Below are 19,847 nucleotides of genomic sequence, written 5' to 3' on the forward strand. Positions count from 1 at the left end.
CATTTATTTGAAAATATTCGTTTCTCTCTCATTATAAAAAGGGCCATTTTCAGTGATTTTAGAGTTCTTATTTTATTTCTTTTGAAAATCTCTTTCAGTGTTCAGTGTTCTCTCTCTCTCTCTCTCTCTCTCTCTCTCTCTCTCTCTGTGTGTGTGTGTTTGCACAGTTGCATGTGTGTGTGTATGTGTGATATTCTTTGCTTTCTGGTCTGTAAAGTTTCTTGCTGACAAACTGATAGTGTCAATTGAGTATCACTTTAATGTAATGAATATGTTTTTTTTTGCTTTGAATTTTTCTCTTTCACTTTGTCTATCAACTATTTAAATAGAAGATGTCTCAACATGAGTGTCTGCTTTTCTTATTTGAGCTCACTGAGATTCTTGAGTGTTCAGATTCAGGTTTCTGTACAACTCTGGGGCATTTTTTGTCATTGTTTCTTTAGACAATCTTTCCCCTCTCCTCTGGAACCACCACAGTGTATACATGGGTCTACTTGATTATAGTCCATATATTCCTTCAAATTTGTCCACTTTCTCCATTTATTTATTTTTTTTGTTTCTTCTTTGACTCAATTTCAGATGCCTTGTTTTCAGGTTTCATTCTATTCCTTCTATCTGCTCAATTAAATTGCTTACTATCTCTTGAATTGCTGACTCAATGCCACAATACAGTTACTGTATGTTCAGGTCCCGGAATTTCTAGTGCTTTTATCATTTTTTGTTACTTTTTATAATTTTTATTTTTCTTCATTGATAAGCTCATTTTATCTTATTTTAATGAAAACCTTAGTAGTTTGGGCTTCTTTTTAGCCCTTTGAATATATTTAAGACACTGTGGGGGTGGTTAAGAACACTTGAGTCTCTTTCAGAGGACTAAAGTTTGGTTCCCTGCTCTTCTTGTTAGTACACAACTGCCTCAAACTCCATCTCCAGGAGATCTGATGAACTCCTAGAGCACCTACACTTGTGTGCTCATGTGCACACACACACACACACACACACACACACACACACACACACACACAAAGAGCTAAAAAGAAAATAAATCCTGACAAGGAAGATTGTTGTCTTAAGGTCTCAGACTAAGCCAGGCATTGTAGAATGAGCTTGAATGACCTGCACTCAAGAGTCTGAGGCATGAGAACTGTAAGTTTGAAATCATCCATCCCGGGTTATATAATACAGAAAAATATCTTGTATCAAAACCAAACCAAAGCAAAAAACCCCAATAGCTGGGAGTGGTACACATGCCTTTAATCCCAACACTTGAGAGGCAGAGGCAGGCAGATAGTTTGAGGCCAGCCTGGACTACAGAGCAAGTTCCAGGACAGCCAGAACTGTGACTCAGAGAAACCCTATCTGTAAAAACCAAAAAACTAAAACCAAAATCAAAACAAAATGAAAAACAAAGAACTGTTTAACTTGTTACTCCTTGGCCTATGTTCCTCTGTGGATGGTGTATAACTTTATTTTCTTTCTTTCTCTGAATGTGATAGATTTAAAAAAAACTGTTGTTTTGTACACTTTATAGGGTTCTCTATTGACAAAAATTATGAATTTTAAAAACCAAACATTTCTTGCAGTTTTTTTCTTTTTAAATTGGTCTTGTGCCAAAATAGCCCTTCATCAGTTAATTGATTATATTCTGTATTCTTTCATCAGACTGTGGAAGAAGTCTGAAGTTTGTCATTATTTGTTTTTAGAACATGCATCTCTCAGTAGTGTTTTGTGTGGCTTGTACACACACACACACACACACACGCCTTCTTCAGTGCAGTCTCACTGGGTATTCTAACCACACATCAGATTTCAGGGTATGTTCGGTAGTAGATGGCCAAAATAAAATGAACTTCATACTAATTTTGTAGACATTTGATCTCATAATACTTTGAACTTTTTTTTGTTTCACTGGTCTCTTGTTTGTGTATTTTGGTTTATGATTTTTTTTCTTGTGTGCCAGTTCCCTATTTCTGTTTGTTTTTTAGAGAGAAAGGAATCGGTGAGTGTGTGTGTGTGTGTATGGAGGATCTGGAAGGAGCTCGTGGAGGACAAAAGCATAATCAAAATATACCGTATGAAAGAATATTTTCAATAAAAACGGCAAAAATATCTACTCTACACACCGTGTGTGCATGTGTGCACTCTTTTAAATGTCTTAACTCTTGCAGAATTTTATTCTACACTGTATTTACACTTTTACCTTCATCTATAAACTGCGGCCCCATTTGTCTAAAAACGACTATTTCTCTGCGGCTGTCCTAGGCAGCGTCTACTGCATCTCTCCCCCTAAGCTCAGATGAGGTGAACTAATGGCCAGTCCTTCAGGAACCCCTTGGACAAGGTGGGCTGCTCCAACCAAGGTCTTTTAAACTCAGCCCTGTAATTGGTTGAGGGGAATGCGAAACTGTTCCTACATCTGCGTGTTGTAAATGCTAGGAAGCAAATCCAGGTCCTCACCAAGAGCAGCCATTGCTCTTAACCACTGAACCATCCCCACCCACTCACCAGAAAGTTTTGTCATTTGATTTCTGACTGGGGTGAGATACAATCTTAATGTCGCTTCCATTTGCATCTCCCTTTTGAGTAAATACGTAAGTACTTTTCTGCACACTTACTGGCCATTGGCACCTTCTTCTGGAAAGCGTCTGCTGTCTGCATAGCTCACACTCACAGCGTTTAGTTCACACACACAGGTATTGACTGGATTAGCTGCTCTTCCAGTGTCTACTTTCTGCTGATACTAACACTGAAATTTTCTTTACTTCTTAGAAAATTGTGTTTAATCATTTGGTTCATCTGTTCAACTCACATTTGTTTTCAGTTGGTACTTTGTTTTTTATTTTTCTTTTCAACTATCTCTACTCTAACCACTGTTTTCTTTCTCATAGTAGTTATTTTCCCAGCACATTAATTCTTTTCCTTAGTTTGTTTTTTGTTCTAATAAAGATTATTGCCTGGATTGCTTTCCCTTTCTTTAAGGGAAATATTTATAAGTATAAATTTCCCCTTACCTCTCTTTTGGTAGCATCTTTTGGGGTTAGCATGGTGTATTTTTATTCATCTCAATATTTTCTGCTTTACTTCCTCATTTCTTCTGATTTGTTGCTCATTTAACCTAGTCTAGCCACCATGCTTTGTAGTAGTGACCTCTAGGCTACGGGCAGGGTCCCAAACCCAGGGTTCTGACTTAGTTTCATCATTTCCTCCTGTGCCATAGCCAACATCTAGGAAGGAACACAAGGAACCCTTTATGCTGCCCCCATCACCCCACTCCACAGGCTGATTTTCTACATCCCCCTCCAGTGTCTAGCCTGATAAACCACTGACTCCCAATCTTTAACACCATATAAACTGGGCATGGCTTTATCTCAGAACCCAGAAGATAGAAGGGGGGGGGAGGGGATCAGAAGTTCAAGGTCATCCTCAGCCACATAGCAAGTTTTAGGCCAGCCTGAGACAGATGAGACCTTGTCTCAATTTCGTTTACTAGATTATTATTTGGCCAAGTTAGTGGTCTTATGAAGTTTTCTAATAAATCTCTTTAGTCAGACTGTAGAAACCATTTAAGAAAAAAGTTTAAACAGAATAATAGTAGTTATTTTCATATTCAATTTGTCATACGCATTATATTGACATACAATTTGACTTTGATGCAAACTGATACATTTCAGTGAATATTCCGAAATATCCTCCATCTTCTCCCGTGCATCTATACACACTGGGAAGGGCTTGCCCCTCTTTCAAGTAGGAAATGAAGAATGTTTGAGGAGGTGGTTAAAAGCTTCTTAAGGGACTGATTAAACTAAAACATGATGATCCTGAGCGCATGAAAAATTGGTGAGAGGGTTCAGCTGAAGCAGTAAGACTTGTGTTTATAAATGTAACGTACCATAAAAAAAATAAATGTAACGTACCAAAACTTCGTGAATTTGAAAGACATCGGGGAGGGGCATATGCGAAAGTTTGAAGGGAAGGAAGGGAAGGGGAAAGTGTTTTAATTACAGTATAATCTCAAAAATAAATAACAATTACACAAAGAAAAAAGACAGATCATCATTCTTTGGCTTACACGATGATGGCAGACTTTAATGGGATGAGTGAATTAAAAGTGTACACGATGGAATCATACAAAGATGGGAGAGGGTAGGCTACAAGGGTGGTCAGTATGCATTATGTACATTTGGACAATTACTAAAGAATAAATTTGGTAAAAATATTTGGAAATAGAAAGTCTATTTTGTTGTGAAGAAAAAGAGAAAGAGGACAGCTATTGCTGGGCCTAAAACGTTGTGGAAGAGCATTGGTATTGGTTTGCAGCAAGAGTTTGGAAAACGTTGGCCAACCAAACTCAAGAAAGCCTATAATGCTGCAAGTGACTTCAGGGGTGACTCTGTGATGGTTCAATGGATTAGAATGCTGACCAATAACAGCCAGGCTGATGAGATTTCAGATAAAGATGAGCAATCTGACAGAAATTGTTCTACAGGCCACTCATGTTCCACTGTGGCCACTAATCTGGAGGCATCTTGTCCATTTCAGATATTTCTGTGGGAAGCCTAACTTAAAATTGACAGACTAGTTTATCTGCTAGAGGAAACTACAAAATATATTGCAGCATGTGGGTTTTACTGTCTGCTTCTAGTAGGACTGCCAGAGTCAGGGCAAAGACAATTCAGGGGGGAACGGTATTAAGACGTGTGGTTTACTGAAAAAATAAGCACAAATGAAGTATCAGTCTAAGAGGATGTCTTAGTTCCTTTTCTTGTGGCTCTGATAAAACACCCTGACAAAAGCAACTTCTGGGAGAAAGCATTTATTTTGGCAAACAGTGTGAAGGGACAGTCTCCTGTGGCAGGAATGCGGGTGGCAGGAACTTGTCTACACGTTACATCTGCAGTCAGGAAGCAGATTACCATGAGCTTGGGTGTGCAGCTGCCTCTTTCCTTCTTGAGCGGTTCAGGACACAAGGTCAGGGAATGGCACCATCACGATGAGGCTGGTTCTTCTCACCTCGGTTAACTTAACCACAGTACTCCCTCCCAGGCCTGCCCAGAGGCTTGTCTCTTAGTTGGTTCCAGATACTGTCAAATTGATAATCAACACTAACATCATAGATGGTACAGTTGTAATCATTAGTGCCATTGAAAGTTAAAAGTAAAAATAAATCAGCTTGGAAATTTAGAATACAGACTTCTGTACATTTAAATAACAGGTCACATGTTAGGAAAATCATTTGAGGAAACACAAATTAGATTCTGTGAGACACAGTTTGAGGTTAGTTCTTCATAATAACAGAAAGCAACTGTTTTGCAATCACAATAGGAAATATTCCTCGAAAGTGTCTCAGGAATTAGTAGGTAAAAAAGGTACAAATTTAATTTTTTTTAAAATTATTTAGAATTACCTGGGGTGGAACTTTTTAGCTCACAAGATTGTCTTCTTCCTGGTTTTTCTTTGATAAAAAAATTACATAATTTGAAAACTGACTGTTGTTGAAGCATGCTTATTTGTCTGCATAACAATAAAATAGCTTTTATTCTGTAAAAAGTTGATACACTTATACAATCTCTATTGATCCTATCCTCTTAGGAATGATGGTTCTAAGAGTGTGAAAAACTGGCGTGAAGTTTCAGCTGAAGCAGCAAAACTTGTGAATGGTTGTGAGGTTGGTCAAGGGATACAAAATTTCAGTATTAAAATAGGGTGAGTAAGTTCATGAGATCAGCTATGCTATACAGTGTCTATAATTAACAATACATTATGTTCTTGAAAACACTAAGACAGTAAATGTTAGGTGTTCCTATTACAGAAGGGCTAAATATAGGAAGTAATAAATACTAACTACTTAGAGTTAGTCATTTTATTATATATGTGTGAAATATAATGCATGTTTCAAAACATGCTGTACACATAAATGTAAAATTTTTAATTGTGGATTTGAAAAAATAAATGTGATTAAAGTGGCATGAGAATACCTAATTCCTGTGAAGGAGTATATTCTTATACTAATTATTAGCAGCTTAAAAGCAATGCATATTTATTACCTCACTTAATTTAAATCAGGCATCCAGGCAAGCCTTAATGGGTTCCTCTTCATCAAAGCTTTATCAGATACTAGTAAATTCATGACCAGATAATAAAACGTGATGTTTTTAGAAAGATTCAATTCGTTGCAACCTGCTAGAGCCTCAGTTAGTTGTTGATTTTTGTCTAGACGATACCTGCATTTCCTTCTGAAGATGTGGGCCTCTCTATAGGACACAACATGGCAAAGTTCTTCGTCGGAATGAGCAAATGCGAGACCAGAAGTCTGATCGTGGCAGAAGGCACAGTCATATGATAATCTTGGAACTGGCATTTCATTATTTTTGACATTAGAAGCAAGTCACTAGGTCAAGCATTTATTGAAAGGGAGAAAAATTTATAGAATATCACTAACATGAAGTAGAATCCTTGAGAATAAACAAAGACATAAACACCATTGATTGGCCTACTTTCCAGAGCTTCACAGTGAAATGAAAGATTAGATCTGTCCTAGATGAGTAATGATTGAGAAAATTCTACATTGGTACTTTGTCAGAAGTACTGGTACTAAAGCGTACTACTATGTTATCAATGAAAGAAGGCATTATCTGGAGATAGAACTATGTCTTCTCATGAATAAAACATTTGCAAAAGGATAGAAGTCTCTTAATATATCAATTCTGATTGCTCTCTTCTGGAGTGAATCAACCTTAACACAGAAACAGAGAATCTTCTCCTGTCCCATGTCATGAAGTAGACTCCAACTTGAATATTCTAAGTATATAAGTGATACATCATTCAACTCAGAGACTACTTATATCCCCACAACAAATGATACTATGACAGGAAGGAACGTTGCTTCTCATAGTCATAGCATTTAAGTAGTGTCTTCTGAAATCTGTGTAGCATCTTTACTCAAATAAAATTTTAGCAACTGTGCCAGGGACAGGGTCACAATGTGTCAGATAATAATAACATTTTATTGTGGATATATAAAAATTACCCAGAGCTGCAGGTAATTAAATGTAAAACAAACATTAATCAAAAATTAGGAATAAATGGGTAAATTAACTCGAGGCTGGAATAGCCTTTTGGGAACTTTGAAAACCATATATTAATTGTACAAAGCAACGAGCTTCACTCTGACATTGTCATCTACAAAAGTATATAGAATCTTAGAAAGCCAAAAACTCTAAATGAGTCGATAATCACGATTCATGTATTTTGCGGTAAATTTGAAAACATTTACACTGATGACATTTTAAAATAAAATCCCATTCTTTGTTAAGGTAAAATTATGTCATTTGCAGGGAAGTGGATGCAAGCGAAGTTATCATATGACATGAGTTTACTCAGACTCAGAAGGACAAATGTCACATTTTAAAAGTGTTTCTGTATCTAGATTTTATCTAGAAACATGACATAATGTATGTATATGTGATATTAAATTAGAAAGGGAACTGATGATGAATAAGAGGGACTGAAGGGAATAGGCAGGGCCAGAAAGGGGAATGGCATTGGATTAGGGAGAACACGGTTAAAGTCCATTTTATTGATTGGTTCGTCTCTGAAGCACTTGCTTTGCAAACATGGGGACCTGAGTTTGATTCCCCAAATTCACCATTAAAAAAAAAGTATGGAAGCATGTGCTTGTAATCCTAGTGCTGGAGAGGCAGAGGCAGGAGGATTCTGGGCCTTTCCAGCCAGCCATTCTAGCTAATTTGTGAGCTTCAGGCCAATGAGAGAGCCTGTTACAAATGTGGTGGGTAACATTCTTGAGAATGACACCTGAGATTGTACTATGGTCTCCACATGCACATGGACATACAGACTCACACATGTGTGCAAAAGTATACACGCATATATAAACACACATGCACACAAATATGCACACAAGCATAAAAAGTACAATATCAAATAAACAAATGACAACATATCTTGGTATGGATGTGGGGAAAAGAAAACAACTTATACACTGCTTGGGGGAGTGCAAGCTGGCATGACCACTATGGAAATCAGTGAGGGGGTTCTCAAAAAATAGAAAATAGATCTACTACGTCATCCAGTTATACCACTCCTGGATTACTCAAAGGATCCTATATCCTATTACAGAGATACGCATTCATCTATATTCACTGCTGCTTTACTCACAATAGCCAGGAAATGGAAACAGCCACGACATCCATCAATTGATGATTTGATAATGAAAATGTGGTACACAATGGAATATTATTCAGCTGTTAAAAGAATGAAATTAACAAGTAAATGGATGGAGCTGAAAATAACCATTCTGAATGAGGCAACCCAGACACAGAAAGATAAACATGGCATGCTTCTTATCATTTCTAGATATTAGCTTTGAACGTTTAGATAGTGGTAGTTCATTTGGAATACCCACAGAGGTCATGAATTTAGTAAGGAGTTATTAGGAGGAGGGTCTTTCAAGAGAAGGGGGTTAGAACACAGTGCTATAAAAAGTTAAAGATGTATAATGGAACAAGAAGCATTACACTGCAGTGGAACATGGAAGGGGAGGGCAGATGATAGAATATGAGGAGGGATAGCTGACATGAAATGCCTTGTGAAAAAGCCATAAGGAAATCTATCATCATACAAGTATTATAAGATATAGCCATACAGATATATAAAGTCTTGTTAGAATTTTCCTACAATAGAGGTACAATACCCCAAAGAGACATCTCATGTTAGCAAACAAATCCCCAACACCAGGAATAGGTTACCTCTTTTTAAGTTGTTGGCCAATGGGGGTCACATAGTCCTCCCCCCAGAATAACAGACAATTCCAGTACTCTTGACTACCCTCCAGAACTTGCTGATTACGACCTGACTGTTACAGACACTGCACATTTGAGTCCCCAAACATGGAGAAATCACGGTGGTACTCACCTGGAACCTTCATCCCTATTGGCTGACTTTGATGGCGCTGGAAGGTGCTATGCCTACTGCTAGAAGAGAAAAGTAAACCCACAGTACCAGCCATCTGTGAAGCTACGAGGACTGGTCTAACCAGATATGACCTCTGGTGTGATGGTGGCGCAAATGTTAGGAGAGGATCTAAGTCCTGTTCCATGAAATGCTATCCATACCTGTCACCATTAAAAAGGCCAAAATCCTGAGTTAGATATGTCCTAAGGGAGAACCCCATACTATTATTCTGCTAAATGGACAATTCTTAGTGACTTTTCTTTCTTTTTTTTTTTTTTTTTTTTTTTGCTATTCCCATAGAGCAGAGCTTCTCTCAGCTCTCATCAGGGAAGCTTCTCCTTACAGTAGATGGCAGTTAACACAGACTCCCAGCTAGCCAGTGTGCAGAGAATAAGAGACTGTGTGGTGCTAAGCACTAAAGGGGTTTACATATTACACACACACACACACACACACACACACACACACACACACAAATGGCCAAGGCTCAGGGATCTTTGTGGAAGCAGCGGAAGGAATCGCCAGAGGTGGTTGATAACATCTGTTTTCCAGATACAACAGAGCAGTTGTACATACGGTCTTACAACAATTGTGACCGACTGACTACTGCACAAGCTCCAGCCAAACAAAATTCTAGGACAAAGATGGGAAGGTGGGCACAAAATCCCACCAGTAGCTGAGGCGAGAGAGTCAGTTCTCTTGAATGAAGCAAGGTTGACCACATACCACTGTAGACCACACTCTGGAGACTAGCTAGGCTGCGCAGACTGACCTCGATGGAGAAAGATGAAGAAGAAAGAGAAGGAGGAGGAGAAGACTTCTCAAAATTGAGTGGGAAGGGATGGGATAGTTAAAGAGTGGTTATAGGAGGAGTTCGGGGCGGGTTAGGGTGAAATTGTCCAAACTACATTGTACAAAATTCTCAGATAATTATTAAAACTATTGTTTAAACAAGTACATTATATATTTGCATGCAAATGTCCTTATGGAGCTCAGTGGATGTGGAGTGTGTAAGAACACTCTCTCTGGAAGCATGAGTCCCCAAGTTCTAATATCACACAAATATACACATGGCCCTCACACCTGGAGCAGTAGCATTGAGGGACAGAAACAGGTGGGTCCCAGGAGCTTGCTAGCTAGCCACCTTAGATGAAACTGCATGTTGCTGGTTCAGTGAGAGACCCTGTCTTAAAAAATAAGGATGATCTAAAGGTCTTCCTCTGGCTTCCCCTCATGCATTCATGCGCATTTGTTCCTACCCTCATGTGGATGCACTGCACAAATGTACCCAGTCTCTCTCTCTCTCTCTCTCTCTCTCTCTCTCTCTCTCTCTCACACACACACACACACACACACACACACAAACTTCATGAAACTCCATGCTGTGTACAATGAATATACACCAATAAAACATTAAATCTACTAAATATTAAAATTGAGCCTGGGGATATAGCTAAGTACTTCCCTAACATGCATGAAGCTCTGGGTTTGATCCCCAGCAACACAATGCGCAATAACAAAAATGACAACAATACCTCCCCCCTGCAAATGGCTGTGGTAGCCCTGCCTGTAATGCCATCACTAGGAGTGGAGGCAGGAGGATCAGAAGTTCAAGGTTGTCTTCAGATATATATTTTACAAAGTCAGCCCGGGATACATGAGAAGAAAGACAATGAGCAGAATATACATAATAAACTAAAATTAGTCCAAACCAAATGGGAAAAAATACATAAATCATTCCAAGAAACTGAAATGGTGGAAACCCTGTAAGTCTTATTAAAATTAGGAATGTTGTTCTCTGACAAAGATGTGCTGCCAATGACTAGCAAACTAACTACAAGGATTATCTATTGATTATATACTGGATGTATTGATCAAATAAGTTCATTCTAAACTGTATTTAAAAAAATTCCTAGTAATTAGTTTTGCCCGAAACACAGCAAAATCTATTCATTTTGTCCTATACCTGGAGACTGCATTCTTCTCAATACTTTATGTTGCACTCCTGCATTCATAGACACAAAAACACACATATTCACATGCACATACACACATGCACACATGAATATATATGTAAAATAGATTTTCACGAAATCTTTGCAAATTAAAAGCATAGAAGAGAAAGTTGTACACTACCCCTATACATACCATTCAAGCACCACACCTCAGCAGACTCTGGAAAGTAAACCTGAAGCTTACAGAGATACTGCTTTAAGAAGAAGTATGAAATTGTAAATACAAAATTATATATGTCAGTTAATTTTTATTCACAATGAAACTCATAATAATGCTTTACTTTTTTTTCATTAAAAAAATTGAACTGGATGTGGTGGTGCATGCTTTTAATCCCAGCACTCAGGAGGCAGAGGCAGGTGGATCTCTGGCAGTTCAAGGCCAGCCTGATCTACAGCAAGTTCCAGAAGAGTGAGAACTACATAGTGAGATCCTGTCTCAAAAAATAGTAATTGAAATACAATTACATCACTTCCCCCTTCCCTTTCCTTCCTTTAACCCTTCCTATGTCTCCTCCTTCCAGTCTCTTCCATGTCCTCTCTTCACTCCCTCTCAAATAGATTGACTCTTTTTCTTTGAGTATTATTGTTACATATATATGCATAAATATATAAATATATGCATAAATATATAATATACCTTGCTGGCTAAAAACCAACATAAAATGTTAGAAAATCTACAAAAATACATATTAAATACATTTTCTGAAATCTCTTACTTTGTACTTGTGTGCTATTGCTCTTTGTTTCATATAAAAATTGCATAATATCAAATATCATTAACTTTTAGTTATTGATAATTGAGATATACAAATAATGAAAATTCATATTTGAGTACATGCTATAAATTAGGCACTACAATAAATTCTTTTCAATCAATTTCTATTTTTAAAAATACAAAAAATATAGCTCATGCATAATTAGTTTCAGAATCAGCTAGTAATATGACAGCCAAATCTAGGTAAAACGCCTGAATATCTACTCAGTCGCAAGTAACCATGCAACATAGAAAGTTGCATACAAAAAGCAGAATAATATTTTTGTGTAATTGAATAGTCTATGATATATAAAGAGGACATTCAACTTAACGTCATTTTTATTACATTACCTACTTTTCTTTTTGTTCATTCTTCTCTCATACAACACATCTTGACCACAGCCTCCTCTCCATCTACCCCTCCCAGTTGCTCCCACCTTTCCACTCCCCCAGTCACTTGCTCCTCTGTTTCCCTTAGAAAAGACCAGTTTTATTTTCTTTATAAATTAGTATACTTTGCTTAATTTTTGTTGTGTTTTGTTTTTGTTTTTCAAGACCAGGTTTCTCTGTGTGGATCTCTGTTCTGAATCTCACACTGTAGAGCTGACTTCCAACTCTCAGAGATCCATTTTCCTCTGTCGCCAGATGTACTGGAATTAATGGCGCACACCACCAAGGCCTGACACTTTTCCTTAACTGTTTTTGTGACAGGGTTTTTCTGTAGCTTTGGAGCCTGTCCTGGAACTAGCTCTTGGTAGACCAGGCTGTCCTTGAACTCACAGAGATCCGCCTGCCTCTGCCTCTTGAGTACTGGGATTAAAGGTGTGTGCCACCACCGCCCAACTTTCTTAACTTTTAAATTATAAACTTGGTACTGGTATCATTTGGAATTCTTTTCTTTTTTCTTTTGGCGGGGGAGTGAGGAGTATCGAGACAGGGTTTCTCTGTGTAGCTTTGGAGCCTGTCCTGAAACTCACTCTGTAGAGCAGGCTGGCTTTGAACTCCCAGAGATCCATCTGCCTCTGCCTCCCGAGTGCTGGGATTAAAGGTATGAGCCACCACCGCTTGACTGGAATGTTTATACACATATGTTATTATACTTTGTGTTTTTTTTAAAAAAAGATTTATTTATTTATTATGAACACAATGCTCCTCTGCATGTATGCATGCCTGCAGGCCAGAAGGGAGCGCCAGATCTCATTACAGATGGTTGTGAGCTACCATGTGGTTGTTGGGAATTGAACTCAAGCCCTTTGGAAGAACAGCCAGTGCTCTTAACAACTGAGGCGCCCTTCCAGACCCTGTACTTTGCTCTTGTTCACTGTTTCCTTAACTATCCTCTCCCATTCCTCTCGTTCTCCATGGTTAGTGGTCCTTTTCTTTCCCCAAGTCCCTTCTCCTTTCATGGCATATGCATTTCATTTCCCTTACCCTTTTAGGGTTCATTTTTACCTCCATGCCCCCATGCACAATTTGTAATCTTGGTGGTGTAATATGAGATAGATATGCAGTATCTGTCTTTTTGAGGCTGATATATTTCATTCAATATGATTTCTAATTTTTTCCTTATTCTTGAAAATGCCAGGATTTATTTAATTTTTCTTTATAGCTGAAACATTTTCTAGAGGTGTATATACTACATTTTCTTTAACCACAGAACAGTGGATAGACACCTAGGATGATTGGTATTCTTAGCTATTGTAAATAGAGTGGCAAAAAATGGATATGAAAATATCTTTGGATATATGCCCAGGAGTAGTGTAGCAGGGTAATATGATAGTTCTATTTCCAGATTTCTAAAGAATACTTTTTATGTGTATGAGTGCTTTGCCTGCAAATATATCAGAGCCCAGAAGAGGACATCAGCTCTCCCGAAACTGGAGTTACAGACAGTTGTGAGCTGCCATATGGGTGCTTAGGATTGAATCCTGGTCCTCTAGAAGAGAAACCAGTGAGTGCTCTTAACTGGTGAGCCATCTCTCCAGCCTCTAATTTCTAGCTATTGAAAAACCCTTTCCACTTGCACTGGCATTGAGTATGGCTTCCTCTTTTTTCCACACCCACACTAGCATCTGTTGTTTTTTGTTTTCTTGAGATCTTCTGACTGGGATGAAATGAAATCCCTAAAGCAGTTCTAATTGGCTAAATTTTTTTATTGATACTTTTTTAATTTCTAAAATTAAAATATATTTGATGAAGGAAGGTCATTGGCTAATAAAGGCACTGCCCTGGCCCATTTTATTGGTTAGAGGATAGGTGGGAGGAGTAAACAGATCAAAATGCTGGGAGGAAGAGGAAGTGAGCTCAGAGACTCTACCGCTTTCCTCTCGGGAGCAGACGCCTCAGAGAGAGACACCATGCCCCGCTCCCGGGATGAAGCTCCGACCCAGGATGGACTAGGCTAGAATCTTCCCAGTAAGACCGGTTCTCACAGATTATTAGAAATGGGCTAAATTAATATGTGAGAATTAGCCTAGAAGAGAATGGGCCAGGCAGTGTTTAAAAGAATACAGTGTCCGTGTAATTATTTCGGGGCATAAGCTAGCCGAGCAGGCAGCCGGGGTGCTGGGGACACAGCCCCGCCGCCCTTATTACTTCATATGGCGCCCAACGTGATGGACTAAACCCACTTAAAAAACCTGAGAAGGCTTAAAAATAAGGGAGAGAGAGTTTAACACAGATTTTTGCTGTTTGTTGGTGGCATGCTGTAGAGAGATTTCCTGATTCGGCAACAGTAGCAGAAAAAACGCTGTGTCATTTTAAAGCGCGACTTCCTGGGGCTGTGCCGCCATTGTGATCTCTGTCTGGCTCCTGTGGGAGACAGAGCTTTTGAATAGAGCATTTGGGGTAAAGTGCTACGATTTGTTTGATGGCAACTAGACTCCCTGTGTTCTCTGGTCTGCTCTGCTTGCCAGAGGTAAGCAAGCGCCTCATCTAAGAGAGGCTTCCTGACTCAGCTTTAGCTGCAAAGCCTGCAGCTCATTAAGAGGTCCTGCCACGAAACACTTAAATGGTGTTGACGAAAAGCTGAATGCATGCTTTTCGGTTTTCAGTCGTAGCAGGAAAAAAGCTGCACCGTTTAAAAATGCCGGCTTTCTGGGCTGTCCTGCCAGGACAAACTCTGACTCTTTTACGCAGGCGGTTTGTGCGGTTTGCAAGCACAGGCTGCTGAAGCTCGCTTGCTGGCTACAGCCAGTACCTCAGCCATGAGGCTGGAAAGCTAAGGAATGGGCTGGATCCAGCCGGCAAAGCCACGCCTTTAATCCTACTGAGATTGCTTGGTAAATTAAAGATTCATGTGGTCAGAAAAAGAGAGATATACAGTAAAGAGAGATTCAAAGGCAGAGAAAATTTCTGAATGGTTTAAAGTGTGTTAAAAATATATGCAGACTAAAAGTTGAAGTTCTTAAAGTAACAAAAAAAAAGGAAGAGAGTTGTGAGTGGTACACACCTTTAATCCCAACACTTGGTAGGCAGGGGGAGATAGACCTCTGTGACTTCAAGGTGTGGTAGCACACGCCTTTAATCCCAATGCCTGGGAGGCAGAGACAGGCGGATCTCTAAGAGTTCAAAGACAGCCTGGTCTACAGAGTTACTTCAGGTCAAAGATACAGAGAACCTGTCTCAAAAAGCAAAAAGTTAAAAGTAAAAATAAACGAAATAGAGGTTAAAACAAAGCTGTACAAAGATGGAAAATACACAGAGAATTTTGATACTGTATGCTATTGTGCTCTCTTTAAATTGTTTGAATGCTGAGGAAAGAGTAAAAGCTACTAAAAGATATTTATTTATAAATGCTGCTGAACTAATCCGACATAGATATTTTGATGCCTTGACATTGAAATTTGGATCTAAGGACATGATGCTTTGGAAAGGAGTTTCTTATTTTGTTTTCACAGAGGATGAGACGCTGTTCATTTCTTCTATTCCGATTTGGTATGATGGACCATGTCCTCCTGAAGGGTTGCAGTGAACATCTTCAGAAAATTGCTTCGCTCAACTGCCAACTGAGATGAAACTAGCACACAGGTTATACCATGAAAGACCTAATTAACGACGCCCCCATTCAGCAGGAAGCAGTTTGGAGAGAAATAACTGCGCCCATATTCCCAAATATTGTTTATAAATGTTCTTTTACATTTAAAGGGGGATATGATAGAGATATGAATAATTTACATTGATATGGATTTTGTTTTAGTGATTTAAGGTCAATTTTGTTATATGTATATGTGTTTCTGATCTTGATTAAGGAACTGTGATTGTGTAGTTCATTTAAAAATTTAATGTATAATTAGAAATATAGATTGTTAATAGATAATCATAATAGTCAAGTTTGTAGTCATGTTAGTTAAGATTTTCTAGATGTACATAGATATATTTTAGATAGGCATTCTTCATATTTTTCAAAGATTATAGAATATGGCATTTTAAATGTTTTAATAATTTAGGACTTTTCATGACAATGAGACACTCTGCTCCTGGCAGCACCAATCTACTTCAAGAGGAAGATGGGCATCGAAGAGGATCCTTATGGAGTTTGATAGCCATTTGGGCAAGAAACTGCTCTTGCCTGGACTATTGCATAAACTGGACACAGAGAACCCGCAGAGAGAGGACTACTGAACTTGCCTAAGGTGAGATGATCTTTCGGGGTTCCTGATTCATGAAAGAGTCTGCGAGACATTCTGCAGGACACAACAGATAGTGACTGAACTGACTTTGAAATTTCCTGCTTTATGGAAATGTCTGCTGGATACCATGGGCCTGAAGGCTGAAGATGGATGCCCCAACGGTACAAAAGAACTTTGGGTGACTGTCCAGGCAGCGAGATGTCTTTTTCATTTCTAGAGTTTGAAGTTTCTTAGTTCTTGTTTACTTAGGTAATATATCTTTCTGGAGTCTTTGATGGAGTTAAGAATAATTAGTTATAGTTATAATTTTCCTTAGTTATGATAAAGATTATTGTAACTTTTACTTGATAACTGTTTTGTTATATGTAATTTTGCTATGTTAAAGCCTTTTTTTTGTTTAAACCGAAAAAGGGGAAATGATGGAGGAAGGTCATTGGCTAATAAAGGCACTGCCCTGGCCCATTTTATTGGTTAGAGGATAGGTGGGAGGAGTAAACAGAACAAAATGCTGGGAGGAAGAGGAAGTGAGCTCAGAGACTCGACCGCTTTCCTCTTGGGAGCAGACGCCTCAGAGAGAGACACCATGCCCCGCTCCCTGGATGAAGCTCCGACCCAGGATGGACTAGGCTAGAATCTTCCCAGTAAGACCGGTTCTCACAGATTATTAGAAATGGGCTAAATTAATATGTGAGAATTAGCCTAGAAGAGAATGGGCCAGGCAGTGTTTAAAAGAATACAGTGTCCGTGTAATTATTTCGGGGCATAAGCTAGCCGAGCAGGCAGCCGGGGTGCTGGGGACGCAGCCCCGCCGCCCTTATTACTTCATATATTTCCATAATTCCCCCTTTCCTTTCTACCCATGACACCTCAGCAATACAGATACCTAACCAAGACCTGAACAAGGACAATACTAGTAGATATATATATATATATATATATATATATATATATATATATACTGAAGAGTAAAAGGGAAATCTCACAGGCTTCCACTCCTAGACAAAGAACTAAAACAGCCAATGGCTGCTGAGGGAGGGAGAATTAGTCTTCCCTAGGGATGAGCCTCTTAAGTATTCAGCCCTGAAATAATATACATTGAGAACTTTAAATTATTAATTATGGATGCTGAAAAACACTGTTTAGGCAGTTCTATCATCAACAGAAAAGAAAGTATCTCCCAGTTCTATTTAACTGTGTTGCATGTGTAATTGGTGAAGAATCTCAGCACATAAGAATACATGTAATACATTAATTATAACATTCGGGTTAAACTATACCCTGCTTTTAAACAGGGAGTTCTTTCTTTCTTTCTCTATCTATCTATCTATCTATCTATCTATCTATCTATCTATCTTTCTATCTATCTATCTATCTAAGGATTTCTGCCTCCTCCCCGCCACCGCCTCCCATTTCCCACCCCTTCCCCCGATCAAGTCCCCCTCTCTTATCATCTCGAAGAGCAATCAGGGTTCCCTGACCTGTGGGAAGTCCAAGGAACACCCACCTCCATCCAGGTCTGGTAAGGTGAGCATCCAAACTGCCTAGGCTCCCCCAAAGCCAGTACGTGCAGTAGGATCAAAACCCCACTGCCATTGTTCTTGAGTTTTCAGTAGTTCTCATTGTCCGCTATGTTCAGCTAGTCCGGTTTTATCCCATGCTTTTTCAGACCCAGGCCAGCTGGCCTTGGTGAGTTCTCGATAGAACATCCCCATTGTCTCAGTGTGTGGGTGCACCCCTCCCGGTCCTGAGTTCCTTGCTCGTGCTCCCTCTCCTTCTGCTCCTGATTTGGACCTTGAGATTTCTGTCCGGTGCTCCAATGTGGGTCTCTGTCTCTGTCTCATTTCATCGCCTGATGAAGGTTAATATTCAGGAGGATGACTATATGTTTGTCTTTGGATTCACCTTATTATTTAGCTTCTCTAGGAACGTGAATTATAAGCTCAATGTTAAACAGGGAGTTCTAATTGGCTAACTCTTAAAAACTTTTTCAAATACTTTTTGATATTTTACTTCTTTTGAGAACTGTCAATTCAGTTCATTAATCCATTCAACAGTTGATAATTTGATTGTGTGTGTGTGTGTGTGTTTAATTCTCTAGTTTGTAAAAATGTATTCTACTAATCCCCTATTAGGGGTATTTGGATTGTAATTTTAGCTATTAATCCCATATCTGATATATTTCCCCCTAATGTCTTTCATGGCAAGTTAATTATGTATATATAGGAAAGCTACTGATAAGCATGCTTTGGTTTTGTATAGTGCTCATTTGCTGAAAGTGGTTGTCTGGTCCAAATTTTGTGACTGAGTCTTTAGGGTCTTTTAAGTACAGGATCATATCTTCTTTGGATATGCATAGTTTGACATCTCCATTTCCTATTTCTGTACCTTTTATTTCTTTTCTTATTATTTTTTGTTGTAGCTAAACCATCACAACCATATTCAATATAGTAAAGAGAGTGGACACCCTCGGCTCATTCTTGCCTTTAGAGGAAATACTTTCAGTTTCTCCCTATTTAGCACAGTATTTGCTATAAGTTTGTCATAGACAGTCTTTATTATGTTGAGATGTGTTTCTTGTATTTCATGGCTTTTGAAGGCTCTTGTTATAGAACAATGCTGAACTTTGTCAGTCTTGGTCTATTGACATGATCATGTAATTTCTCTCCTTGAGTCCATTTATGTACTGTGTTAAATTTATTGTTTGCATACATTGAGCCTACCATACAGCTCTGCGATGAAACCAACTTGGTCATGGGTTATCCTACCATAACCATGTTAATGAAGTCATGAATTCAATTTGCTAGGAGTTTATTGAGAATTTTGATTCTTGTGTTCACTGCTATTTGGAATTGGTATATAGCTTTCATTTTCTTATCTTTCTCTGGTTTTGAGTGCAGAGCAATACTGAGTTTACAGAGTGTGTTCCGTGTGTGCCTTCTGCTTCTACTATGTGAAGTAGTCTGAGGAATGTTGGTAATTAACTCCCTAAAGGTTTGAACGAAGTGGTACTTGGGCTGGCCACGGGTTTTTTTTTTCCCCTAAGAAAACATTCAGTACTTCATTATCACAGTATTGTTTCATTTTCTGTTGCTGTGATGAAACAGCGATCAGAAACAATGTGGGGAGGACAGAGTTATTCCATCTTACAGCTTGCAGTCCATCATGAAGGGAAGTTGAAGCAGGAACTCAAGGCAGGAGCCTGGAGGGAGGAACTGAGCAGAAGCCACAGAGGAACACTGCTAACTGGCTGCCTCTCCATGGTTTGTTCAGCCTGCTTTTTTCTACAACCTAGAAGCACCTCCCCAGGAGTGGTACTGCCCATAATGTTCTGGGTTCTCCCACACCAAGGACTAATTAAGAAAATGTACCAGAGGCAGTTAAAATAAAGAAACAAACAAAACAAATAGGTAAAATAGGAAGAAAAAAGCTAACAAATGTATTGGACAAATTTCTTTCTCAAACCTCAAAACTTGTCTA

General features: G+C 38.8%; 1 long non-coding RNA gene across 1 annotated transcript in view; it reads right to left on the reverse strand.

Annotated features, from left to right (window-relative positions):
* Positions 1–4,927: 4,927 nt before the first annotated feature.
* Positions 4,928–19,847, reverse strand: part of LOC121444367 — a 52,518-nt gene continuing 37,598 nt past the window's right edge. The window contains exons 3-6 of the long non-coding RNA XR_005973783.1: positions 8,176–8,261; positions 6,222–6,388; positions 5,405–5,452; positions 4,928–5,081 (exon numbers count right to left, since the gene is read on the reverse strand). This is a non-coding gene — a long non-coding RNA (uncharacterized LOC121444367). The remainder of the gene's footprint in view (positions 5,082–5,404; positions 5,453–6,221; positions 6,389–8,175; positions 8,262–19,847) is intronic.

This window comes from Microtus oregoni, unplaced genomic scaffold (genome assembly GCF_018167655.1).
Source record: "Microtus oregoni isolate MIOR12 unplaced genomic scaffold, Mior012 000121F_ref0000216, whole genome shotgun sequence".
Taxonomy (NCBI): domain Eukaryota; kingdom Metazoa; phylum Chordata; class Mammalia; order Rodentia; family Cricetidae; genus Microtus; species Microtus oregoni.